A 12,354-nucleotide genomic window follows, 5' to 3' on the forward strand; every position below is an offset into this window, starting at 1 on the left:
CACCTCCCCTGCGCACACCTGAGCGCGCCAAGCACCTCCCCTGCGCACACCTGAGCGCGCCAAGCACCTCCCCTGCGCACACCTGAGCGCGCCAAGCGCCTCCCTGCGCACACCTGAGCGCGCCAAGCACCTCCCCTGCGCACACCTGAGCGCGCCCTTCCTCTTCGCGCCCGGCCTGGCCGCAGCCTCCCACTCTGACTTGCCCGGGCGCCCCAAGCCCTCGACCCCCGCCCCGCCCGCCCCCGTCAACACCCGAGGCCACTGGGGCCCCCAGCCCCTCCTCCTGTCCGGAGACCGCGCCTGGACCCCCGCTGCCCCAGGCCCGCACCTCCCCTGGCTCCCGCCGCCACTCCCCACCCTGGGGTACAGCCCCACCCGCTCGCAGCCGTCCAGCAGAGCTTGGGAAGGGGCAGGGTGGCGGCCCTCTCCCCAGCCCGGGCCTCAGTGCTGTTCTTGGCCGGGCCCTGCCTGTCCTTGTCCTCAGCCTGGCCTCTGGCCTCTGGCCTCTGCAGCCGGGCCTCCCCTCGGGCCTCCCTCCGGACCCCTCCGGAGGCCTGATCACCCCTGGCCTGCTGCCGCTGGCCGGCCAGGGTCGGGGCTGGCGGGGCTCCGTCCCCCTCAGGCAGCGGGTTGGGGGAGCAGTCCAGTTCTCAGGGCCCCCAGTGCCGTCGTCGCAACTGTCATCCCAACAGCACCCCACCTCCTGAATGTTGGCGCCATGGGAGGGGTTCCTGGGAGCTGCAGAAGGCGGCCGAGGGCAGTGTGGGGCCTCAGGGGCTGGAGCCCTTTGGGGGACAGAGTTGGGACCCCACAGTGTCCCCAGTCGGTTCAGCACACAGGGGGCTTGGGGCAAACTCCTTGGTGTGGTCAGTTTGGGGGTTCAGTTTCCAGATGGCCTACCCGGAGGCTGGGGGGGGGGGTTGGCCAGTCCTCTGCAGGGGGGTCAGGAAAAGGCAGGGGTGGCCCAGCTGTGCCCCAGGGCCTGCAGGGGTGTGTGGGGCTGGCTGGCACTGACCTCTGCCGGACCCAAGGAGCCAGGAGAGGTGGGGGAGTGAGGGACCTGTGGTGGGGTCCTGAGGGCTAGCCAGGACGTGAGGCTGTTGGCTGTCCCCAAGGGCCGGGGGCCCTTACAGGGAACCTTGGGGCTGACTCAGCCCCTCCCTCAGTTCTGGAAAAGCCCACTGCCCCTCTGAACTGGGCCCCGGGCATTCTCAGGAGAGGGCACTCTCTAGCCCAAGGCCTCTCTCCCTTCCCCTCTGGCTTCCTGGAATCTTAAGTCAGCTGAGTACCTGAACACACGGCCCCATGCTGCCAGAGGCTAGGCTAGGCCTGGCTTTCTCCATCCCTTATTATGCTTAGAATGTTTAGAGGTATTTCTCTTAACGAGAGAAATACAGAAGGAGAGACAGACATACAGAGAGAACACAGAGCCCTGCTGAGCTCTGTCTGATGGTTGTGGGGATTGAACCCGGGTCCCCAGAGCCCAGGCAGGAGAGTATTTTGTAGAACCCCTCTGCTGTCTTCCCAGACCGTCATCCCAGTTATTACTTTTAATGGATTTTGTGTTTTAAAGAAAACTTTCAGACAAATTAAAACTACACCGAGATTCCATCTCACACCTGAGAGGACGGCTTCCGTCAACAGACCAGGACGTGACAGGTGTGGACGAGGTTGTGGAGAAAAGGGGCCCTGCTCCGATGCTGGGGCGGGGGGCGCAGACGGGGGCAGCCCCTGCGGGAGACGGTGTGGACGGTCCTCAGCCAAGTCAAACTGCAATCCCCTTATGACCCAGCACCGCCACTCTCGGGCACGTATCCCGAGGACACTCAGACACCACCCTGAAGGGACGCAGGCACCCTGTGTTCACAGCGGCCTTATTCGCAACGGTCAAGGGGGGAAGCAGCCTAGATGCCCACCGCCGGGTGACTGGGTAGAGAGGTCATGGGCTATAACACAGTCTGTGGAATGCTACTCTGCCGTCAGTATCACTAAGGTGAGATGGTGTCCTTTGGGACAAAATGGATGGACCTGGAGGTGATGACGCTTAGTGAAAGAGGAAAAGAGATGAGAGACGGCGAACAGATGCTTCACCCAGATGAGGAGTCCGGAGATTCGATGCACATGGACTTGCCTAAAAAGGGGGGGGGGACCAGCCAGTAACCCGTCTCTAAGACGTGTGAGAACTCTGGTGATTATCTCTGGGAGGCGGGAGGCTGGGGATGGGTGGGGAGCTTTGGTAGTGCGATGTGGAATTATAATCTTACATTCTTGTCGCCCACTAGTAATAAAAAATAAAAATGGAAAAAGAAAGATTCCAGGTTCACAGAATACACCCAATTCCCTTTGTGACCTCTCCTCCACAGCCAGCCCGTCCCCCATTTGACCAACATGGCTTGAGGCGAGGCAAGTTGGAGGGCTACCATCACCCACACCCTGGCCCAGTGACACAGCTGACCCTGGGGGCGACACCTCTCCCTAGGTGGGAGGAATGGGCCTTGACCATCACCCTCCACCGCAGCTCACTCCATGGGGTCCCCTACTGTCCAGTAAGGTCACCTAGATGTAGAGATCCTCTGAGCCCAGCAGAGCCCCCTGCCCCCATCTCTCCCCTCTGCCTCCCTCACTTGGTTCCCCCCTCCTTGCTACGGCGGGCAGTGAGGTTTGTGGGGGCTGATAAGCCCGGGGGGGGGGCAGGGGGCTGCTGGTCCAGGAGGAGGCCAGCCGGCACGTAGCCTGCAGGCCCAGCCTTGCTCAATCTGCTTATCTGACTGCATTCTGCTTTGTTTGTGACTGGCCTGATTGAAGTCTCCAACTCCTGGTGCCAAAGAGACTGGCGGCGCGGCCCCTTTCCCTCGTCACCCCCTGAGAAGCCCTAAGACCCCAGAGCAGCCCGACAGATAGTGAGAGAGCTGCTGGCCTTGGAGCTGGCCCTCTCTGGGGTTGCCAGCGCCTAAATAAACCTGCCACACACAGTCCCACCTTGAGTGCTGGCCTGGGTCTGGCCACACTGTCCCCCTGCTCTCCAGGGCCTGCTGTCCCAGGACTTCCACGCCCCTCCACCTCATCCCAGGATCAGAGCTTCAGATCCCTCCACCTTGTCTCAGGATCCCTAGTGCCTGTCTGTACTTTGTCTCTGGAATAAGCCACCCTCCCACCCTCAGATCAACTATCACTTGGTGGGGGAGGAGGATAATGTGGTCCCACAGGGTCTGGTGTCTTTCATGTGGGTTCCTGTGTCCCCATGAAGTGAGCCCTGCCCTGTGAGGTCCCAACCCCCACCCACCCTCAGCTCAGATCAAGAGGCCCACTCTCATGAAACAAAGTCTGGAAATGGTATCTGTTTCTTAAATAAAAAATTAACAGCAGGGCCGGGTGGTAGCACACTGGGCTAAGCGCACATAATACTAAGTGCAAGGACCCCCCAGAAAAATCTCGGTTTCAGTTCCAGCTCCCTACCTGCAGGGAAGTCGCTTCATAAACAGTGAAGCAGGCCTGCAGGCATCTCTCTTCCTCTCTCTCTCTCTCTCTATCTCCCTTCCTCTCTCAATTTCTCTTTGTCCCATAAAAATGGAAAAATGGCCCCCGGGAGCAGTGGATTCCTAGTGCCGGCACCAAGCCCTAGCAGTAACCCCGGAGGCAAATAAATAAATAGCGACACCACTGTTGGTGAGGACAAGAAAAATAAAACTTTATTTAAAGAGAGAATGGGGAGGAAAAGGAGAAAATCCTTTGGTCTAATCAAGGGCGTGTGTGCGTGCACGGAGGAGGGAGGTTACTTACTCAAATCAATTTATTTTTATTTTGTATTTGATAGGACGCAGAGAAATTGAGAGGGGAGGGGAGAGGAGGGGGAGATAGAGAAAAAGACCAAGAGACAAGCAGCAGCCCTGCTTCACTGCTTGTGCAGCTTTCTCCTGCAGGTGGGGGCTGGGGCCTTGAACCTGGGTCCCCAGGCAGGGTCACGTGCACACTCCACCGGGTGCACCACCACCCAGCCCCCCTCAGATTGTTTCTAGAACCCAAATTCTTCACTCCCAGCACTCTCTGGCTTTTTAATGAAGTCTGCTCCCTCTGGCCTGCGCGTAGACTGGGTCTGGACTCTGTCAGACGCTGTGAGGTCTGCTTGTCAAGCGTGGGCTCTTTCTCCATGGAAGATGCAGCGGGTCAAGCAGAGCTCCCCTCAGCCCCAAGACACAGTCAGACCCCAGGTGTTTCCTCAACAGAATGCGACCTAGACTAGAGTTCCTTTCCCGTCTGCAGTACTAGCTGTAAATAAAAGCTCTCTCTTTTAAAGAAGGCCTCTGACCAGAATTTGTTAACAGCGACCTGTATCTCCACTTGCTGGGGTGCACTGACCTTGTCCCCCCAGCACTGAGTGTCTGGCTCACTGTCTGGCCACAGCCAGAGGCCCTTGGGGGTGTCAGAGCTGCTTCTAAGCTCCAGGCAGACACCCAGGACCCCTGGGAGGTTAGCAGTAGCTTCCTTCCAGGGAGGGTGTGCCCCCAGCCCCACGCGTTAGGCTTAGGGGACTCTGACCCCCAGTCGCCCCAATCCAGGGGCAATGGGTGAGGCCTGGGGCTGAGAAGGGTCCGGGGTGGGGTGCCCCGTGAGCCCAGGCAGCAGAGGCATACAGCCTGGCCCCACAAGTCTGGGTGGAGAGATGGTGAGAGGGCCCGGGTGTGGGGAGGGGGCGGCACCCCGCAGGCAGGCAGGCAGGAAGGGATTTCCTGCCAGTCTGCCTACAGGGAGAGGGATGTGCTGACCCCCACCCACCACCCAGAATGCACACCGGGAATGCACAGGTGGTGAGGTGGTGGTGGGCCCTGAGGCAGGGGCAGGGTGGGGAGGGCCTGGGGCAGCTATGGGCCTGTTCTCTGGGCGCTTCTGCTCTCCCACCTAGTTATCCAGGGGCCTTGGTCATGAGGGTTTTGGGGGTGCAGCTTCGCCCCTCAGCCCAGCATACCATGCTCACTGCCTAAGTGCCAGAACCCCCCAAACTCCCCTCCCCCCGCGAGTGGGGTGCCCGCCTAGGAGTCAGGGCTGCGGCCAGTCCTGCTGTCCTGTGCTGTCCACACTTCTCCCGGCTTCACTCGGCCCCTGGACGTGGCTGCCCCGTGCCGTCTGTCCATTAGGGAGTGGCCCGTGTGTGTCCACTCGGCGTCTTTCCGCCCCTGCCCGGTGGCGGTGTGAGAGGGCCGCTCTCCCGGTTGGTGGGGACGGCCGAGGTGCCCCAACCTGTGGGGGCTCTTTGGAGAAGTCCTCAGCTCTCTCCTCACATGCTCACGGGGGTGTCTCTGTCCGTGTCCCTGTGTGTCCATGTCCCACGGAGCCCACAGCCAGTGTTCCTAGTGGGTGCACTGCTGGCAGGTTCCCCTCTGAATGTCTCTGGGAGCAGGTTGGGGAAAGGGTTTCCCCAGATGGGTGACCCCCAGCTCAGCCATCCAGACCTGTCCCCCCCCTTCCAGGTCAGGACTCAGCTGGGTAGTGAGGCTTGGCGGGGCTTCTGGGGCCCAGAGTGGGGTTCCTGCCCTCCAGGGTCTGGCCTGTGTGTGCCCTTCATGGGAGTGACCAGCTACTCGGCGACTTCCTGTGGGTGGCAGAGACCCTGCCTCAGCTTTGGGGGCAGCCTGGCCCTGGCAGGGGACAGCTCACAGGACAAAGCAGCCAGGCCTCTGTCCCTGGGGTGCAGGGGACAGCATGACCCTCCTTCAGGGTCCTGTGTGCAGTGGCTCCAGCCCCCCACCCCACCTCTGGGCTGAGGGTCACTGTGATCATGGGCCCTCGGTCACCTGGGGGCCAGGCCAGGGCTCAGCCCCCCCATCCCACCTCTGGGCTGAGGGTCACTGTGATCATGGGCCCTCGGTCACCTGGGGGCCAGGCCAGGGCTCAGTCCCCCACCCCACCTCTGGGCTGAGGGTCACTGTGATCATGGGTCCTCGGTCACCTGGGGGCCAGGCCAGGGCTCAGCCCCCCCCCCATCCCACCTCTGGGCTGAGGGTCACTGTGATCATGGGTCCTCGGTCACCTGGGGGCCAGGCCAAGGCTCAGCCCCCCCCATCCCACCTCTGGGCTGAGGGTCACTGTGATCATGGGTCCTCGGTCACCTGGGGGCCAGGCCAAGGCTCAGCCCCCCCCCCCCACCTCTGGGCTGAGGGTCACTGTGATCATGGGAGCCGAGACCTGCGGGCAGGTCAGGGCTCCAGGCCTGGGGCAAGACCTTTGTGAGACCTCAGAAGGAATTTATGGTTTAACTGGAAAACAACAAGAGATAAGGCTGGAATGTCCCCTCTGTCCCCCTCCCCCTGGCCTTTCCCTGGGATCTTGTGGGGCTGTGGTTGGGGTGGGGGTGCACACACAGACCTGTATTCTCTGGTGTCCCGTGAGCTCTCCCTGCTGGGCAGGGGTGGCACAACGCTGCTCGTCAGTGAGGGGACATCTGGGCCCTTTTCTGTGGGCTTGCTGTCCGGTCCCTGTGGGCGGCCATGTGGCTGTGACAGTCTCCTCATCCACCAACTCCACGCTTAAGAGAACAAGGGTGTGAGGGCTGGCCACTTTGAGTAATGCCTGTCCGCCCCAGACGGCGCTCCCAGCGTCATCTCTGGTCCGTGGTGTGAGTCCCCCACTTCTACCTGACACCCACTTCTGGCCCGGCCAGGGCTATTGATGAGGGCCGAATCCTGGGGGGGTCAGTGCCCCCCAACCCCTCAGCCAGGCCAGCTTGCTGGAGGTCAAGGGCCCAGGGCTGAGGTGGCCAGAGTCCCCAAAGGTTGGGTGGGCACACTGCTAAGTGGGGAATGAGGGCAGGGCCAGGGAGGACACTCAGGGCTCCCATCTTGGATTTTCACTTGAAGAGGAGCTTGGGGGCTGGGCTGGGGGCTGGGCGGTGGCTCACCAGGTTAAGCGCACATAGTACCAGGCACAAGGATCCTGGTTTGAGCCCCCGGCTCCCCACCTGCAGGGGTCATTTCACAGGTGGGGAAGCAGGTCTGTAGGTCTCTCCCTCTCTCTCTCCCTCTCTCTCTCTCTCCCCTCCTTTCTCGATTTCTTTCTGTCCTATCCAAAAAAAAAAAAAAAAAAAAGAGAGAGAGAGGGAAAAATGGCCTCCAGGAACAGTGATTCATAGAACAGACACCAAGTCCCAGCAGTGATCTTGAAGGCACAAAAAATAAGAGGGTGGAGGGTCAGGACCCCCTCTTTCCTGACACGGGGGCTCTAAGCTGGGAGTTCTGGGAGAGTTTGCCTGGAGGTTGGTCACACTTAAAAGAACAAAAAAGATGGGGGGGGGGGGGTTAGGGCTTTATGCATGGTCTCAGTCTATCTCCTGGGCCGGCTTGTTCATTCAGGCCGGAAGACACAGCTAGAGGGACAGACACCAGTCCCGGTGCCCTCATGTGCCCCTCACTCAGGAGTTATCTTCCCCCTTTGCAGGTTTGATCACCACCCAACACCCCAACTCCAAGGCTTTGTAGTGGAGGCCACGGTGACTGTAGGCACACACTGGAGAGTCCTCAGGGCTCCATTTGGCAGCCGCTGCGCCTGGGCCCAGAACACCCTCCAGTACAGGGCTGCCCCGAGTCCCTTGTAGGAGCTTCCTGGGGTGTCTGGTGAATATCTGTTCACTGCCTGCTCATGTCCAGGGCCTCCAGGGACAGTGACCAGCCCAGGGGACAGTTGGGGCCTAAGAGGTGGTGTGTGAGCCGAGGGTGGGGGCCAGGGCAGCTCTGTGTAGACAAGGGGGCTGAGCTTGGGGACGGCCATCTCTTCCGGTGGGGAAGGCTGGGAGATGGCACAGACTGGGGAGTCTATGTTCAGGCCACCTAGGACGTTTGTGTGTGTGTGTGTGTGTGTGTGTGTGTGTATGTGTGGCGGGGGGGGGGGGAATCAGGGGACACTGTGCTGCCTGGGACCCAGGGCCAGAGCCAGTGGGTACCTCTAGCCAGGCTTCAGCTAGGTCCCACACACTCGTGGGTCTGCCAGGACTCACTCTCTGCCTGGCAGACAGGGCCCCGGCCTGTGTCTTCCCTGTGCTGGGCTCACCGTCAGGCAGACGCGCGCGTGTGTGCACACACACCCCCCGGGGGGCTTGGGAGTCTGACCTTTTTGCTAAGGAGCACACCCTTCTGCTCCCCACTTCCAGCTCCTCGGGGCTGTTTTCTCTTGCAGACAGACAGACAGACAGATAGACATAAAGGTGGAGAGGCTGCAGGAGAGGCCATGCAAATGGTGCTCCCCCTGTGTTCCCAGGCCTCCAAGCTCCCGGCCCTGTCTTGTTTAGCCGCACCAGCCCCAGCTTCCACAGAAAGTGCAAAGCTCTAGAGTGGTGTGGACGTGAGCTGAGCAGTGCTCAGACTCTGCCCCCTGCTTCCTGCCTACAACGGTCCCCGGAGGGGTGTGGGGGCTGCCTGGCAGAGTGGAAGCACTCAGGGAACAGCAGGCCCAGGCCCCAGGGTGGGGGCGGGGGTGAGCCCCGTGGCTCCTGTGGGGTCCTTCCCTCTTGGGCCTGCACTCCACTGGCTGGGGTGTGGGGCCCAGGATGACAGCAGGCCTCCTTTTTGCCCTGGCCTGAGGCTGACAAGGGAGGTGCCCCGGGTGGGGACCGAGACTCAGCCGGGGGACACACAGAACCACACGGCCTTGTGGACCAAGGGCTCTGGGCGGCTGGACAGGAAGCTCCGTTCATTCCTTGTCATGAGTATCTGACAGGACAGAGAGGTCTTGGGGGGGGAGGATGAGAGACACCTGCAGCCCTGCAGGTAGGGACGGAGGCGGGGGGTGGGGGGTAGCTGGAACCCAGGTCCCAGTGCCTGGTAATGTGTTCAACTGGGTGGGCCTCCCTACCTAGTTCCAGAAAGGAGTTATTGATTGATGAATGAACAAATGAAAAAGAGATGGAGGTTCCAGAACATTCCACGCTGGGAGATGGTCTCAGGACCTCGGGTCTGAGAAGCCAGAGCTTCACCCACAGAACCACCTCCCACTGTCTACAGCACCACTGCTACTCTCTTTGTTACGGTTATTGTTGCTGTTGTTCTGACTAGCATTCCTAGACGCCGTGGAGCCAGGGCCTGGTCACACCAGCTGACTGTCCTGGCTACTTGTTTGTCAAAGGAAGAGACAGAGACAGAGAGAGACACCTAGCTTCAGACCATCCCCCGGTCACCTTCCACACAGTGTTCCATTTGTGGTCTGTGGAGGAGCTCCTTACCCACCCACCCACCCACCCATCCACCCCCCAGGAGAAGGGGTGTAGCCCCAGAGATTGGGGATGCCGGGCCTCTGTCCCTGGGTACAGGGCAAAAGCCAGGGTGCAGGGGACAGCATGACCCTCCCTCAGGGTCCCATGTGCAGTGGCTCCAGCTCCCCCACCCCCACCCCAGGGCAGAAGGTCACTGTGATCATGGGCCCTTGGTCACCTGAGGGCCAAGCCAGGGCCCAGCCACCCCCACCACTAGGCTGAGGGTCACTGTGATCATGGGCCCTTGGTCACCTGAGGGCCAGGCCAGGGCTCAGCCCCCCCCGCCCCCTCTGGGCTGAGGGTCACTGTGATCATGGGCCTTTGGTCACTCTAGTTCATGTCAGCCAGGCCCGGGGCAAGCCCTTTGTGAGACCTTAGAAGGAATTTATGGTTTAACTGGAAAACAAGAGATAAGGCTGGAATGTCCCCTCCGAACCCCCCCACCCCCACCCCCCGCCTTTCCCTGGGATCCAGTGGGGGCTGAGACTGACCCAGGGTCCCCAGGGACGTCCCTGCTCCTCAGGGCTCAGTGCCTCTTCATCCTGAGACACCAGCTTGTGGGAGGTGGCCTTTCTAACCTGCCTCCTTCCCCCGGGGTCTGCTCCCTGCTCACCATACCCCAGCTCTGGGGTGTCCCATGGCCCTGGGGTCCAGCTGCCACCCTCCCCACACCAGCTGGGGTCCCGCTTCACTCTCTCCTGTGGGTTTCCTAACTCCCAACCCCCGTCAGGGCAGTGGATTCACAGCGGCTGGACACTCGGACCCTGAGAGGAGACCCCACCACCCTGGGGACCCCAGGACGGCTGCTCTGGCCAGGGTCTGGGCAAAGTCAAGTGATACTTGCTCTGTGTTTGTCCATATTTGGTCATGAAACTGTCCCCTGAAGGAGACACAGTCCTGAGACCAGGAGACTCCCACGCCTGTCCCTGCTGTCCCCTGCCCTTGCTGGCGTCTCCTCTCCAGAATGGGGGGTGGGGGGCTGGGGGTGGGGTGGGAGTGCACCCCCCATTCAGGTACCACAGTCTTCATGCGAGCACTGGGCACCCATGGCAGACAGCTTCTTCCAGAGATGCCCTGGCCCTCAGGACTGGATCAGACAGGCACAGAGGACAGCCGGCCTGGAGGCAGGGAGCAGCCACACACACCGGGTCTGCCCCCCAACCTGGGCAGCCGGGGAAGCGGGAGGTATCCTGTTGTGTCAGCCTCCCTCTGGGGGGGCTTTGTTGTGGGCTGGGAAGACAAAGAGGGTACTAATGTCTTCCTTCTGGGGTATCAATCACCCAGCCCCATTGTCATGCTGGGCTCTAAATAGATTCCCAGCCTGGCCCAAGCCTTTGAGTCTGGGACCAACCACACTCCAAAAGCACCCCCAGCACCACCCCCAGCAGAATGGCCTGGGGGTCTGCATGTGCGGTTTGCTCCCTGGGGTGGTCTTCCAAGTGTCTGCTGGTATGCTCCCCCCTGGGGCTATGCACAGACCCCACTCTTCGCCATGACCCTGGGCCCTGATCTGCAGAGTCCCCGCTCTGTCCAGAACTCTGGGCTGCAGACCCTCTTAATTCTCCTTCTCCTTCTCCTTCTTCTTGTTTGCTTTATCAGAGCCCTGCTCAGCTCTGGGTGATGGTGGTGCAGGGGACTGAATCTGGGACTCAGAGCTCTCCTGTATTTTTATTTATTTTAAATTTATGTTTTATTTTTTATTAGTGATTTAACATTGATTTACAAGATTGTAAGACAAAGATAGGGCTGTAATTCCATACAGTTCTGGTGTCCATTCTCTCCATTGGAAGCTTCCCTATTTTTTAAATATTCATTTATTATTTATTCCCTTTTGTTGCCATTGTTATTTTATTATTGTAGTTATTATTGATGTCGTTGTTGTTGGATAGGACAGAGAGAAATGGAGAGAGGAGGGGAAGACAGAGAGGGGGAGAGAAAGACAGACACCTACAGACCTGCTTCACTGCCTGTGAAGCGACTCCCCTGCAGGTGGGGAGCTGGGGGCTCGAACCGGGATCCTTACGCTGGTCCTTGCACTTTGTGCCACGTGTGCTTAACCCGCTGCGCTACCGCCCGACTCCCAGCTTCCCTATTCTTTATCCCTCTGGGAATATGGACCGAAATCCTTTATGGGGAGCAGAAAGTGGGAGTTCTGGCTTCTGTCATTGTTTCTCCACTGGACATGGGTGTTGGCAGGTGGATCAATACCCCCAGTCTGTCTCTGTCTGTCCCTAGTGGGGCAGGGCTCTGGGGAGGTGGGGTTCCAGGATACAGTGGGTGAGGTTGTCTGCCCGGGGAAGTAAGGTTGGCATCATGGTAGCGTCTGCAACTTGGCGGCTGAAAGGCAGTAAGATGCAAAACAGGACAAAATATTTAATAAACAGGAACCATAAAGTGGGTATAGAGCAAATGAGAATAGGGACCTCAGGGCAGAAGGAAACTGGGAAGTCTATTTTAGGAATGTTCATAGGAGCATATGTCTTAGTAATCTTTGTTTGAGCTTGGTAGCTAACATGGGCATGGGCCAGAAATCTTGTCTGGGGAGAGTGGAGAGTTGAACTAGGGAGCAGGATGGGGCAGAGAGCTGCTCTTAAACTTGAAGAAGAAATATGGATGCAGTTAACTCTTTACCACAATGATTGGACCTAGGGCCCGTATCTATTCATATTTTCACAGGAGCCTGTGTGACCTCTGAGTCCCTGTCAGTCTGAGCTCGCAGTTCATAGTCACAACTGGGAACATTCTAGACTTCACTCATTTCAGGATCTGTCTTCCTGAGTGGCAGAGTAGGCTGACCAGCCTCACTGCAGAGCGTGGGGAGTCCTTACCACTGCTAGTCCATTGTGCAGGTAGCAGTCCTAAAGAAAGTCACAAGAGGTCTTATGATGACGTTCCTGATGGAGGTGAGCAGTGATGGTGGAGAGAGGGGTCTGTGAGAGGCTTAGGCCCATCATGTCTGTGTGGGAATCCCAGGACTCCCTGAGTTGGGCCCCAGGTGATGGGGCGGCCTGGTAGTGACCAAGAAGGCCTCTCTAAGTGGGCCAGTCTCCTGCCCTCATCCAGCGTTTGTCGTCCCTTCATCTGACGAGCTTAGACTTTGTCCCAGTTGTTAAAGTGTC

The sequence above is a fragment of the Erinaceus europaeus genome, chromosome 17 (assembly GCF_950295315.1).
Source record: "Erinaceus europaeus chromosome 17, mEriEur2.1, whole genome shotgun sequence".
Taxonomy (NCBI): domain Eukaryota; kingdom Metazoa; phylum Chordata; class Mammalia; order Eulipotyphla; family Erinaceidae; genus Erinaceus; species Erinaceus europaeus.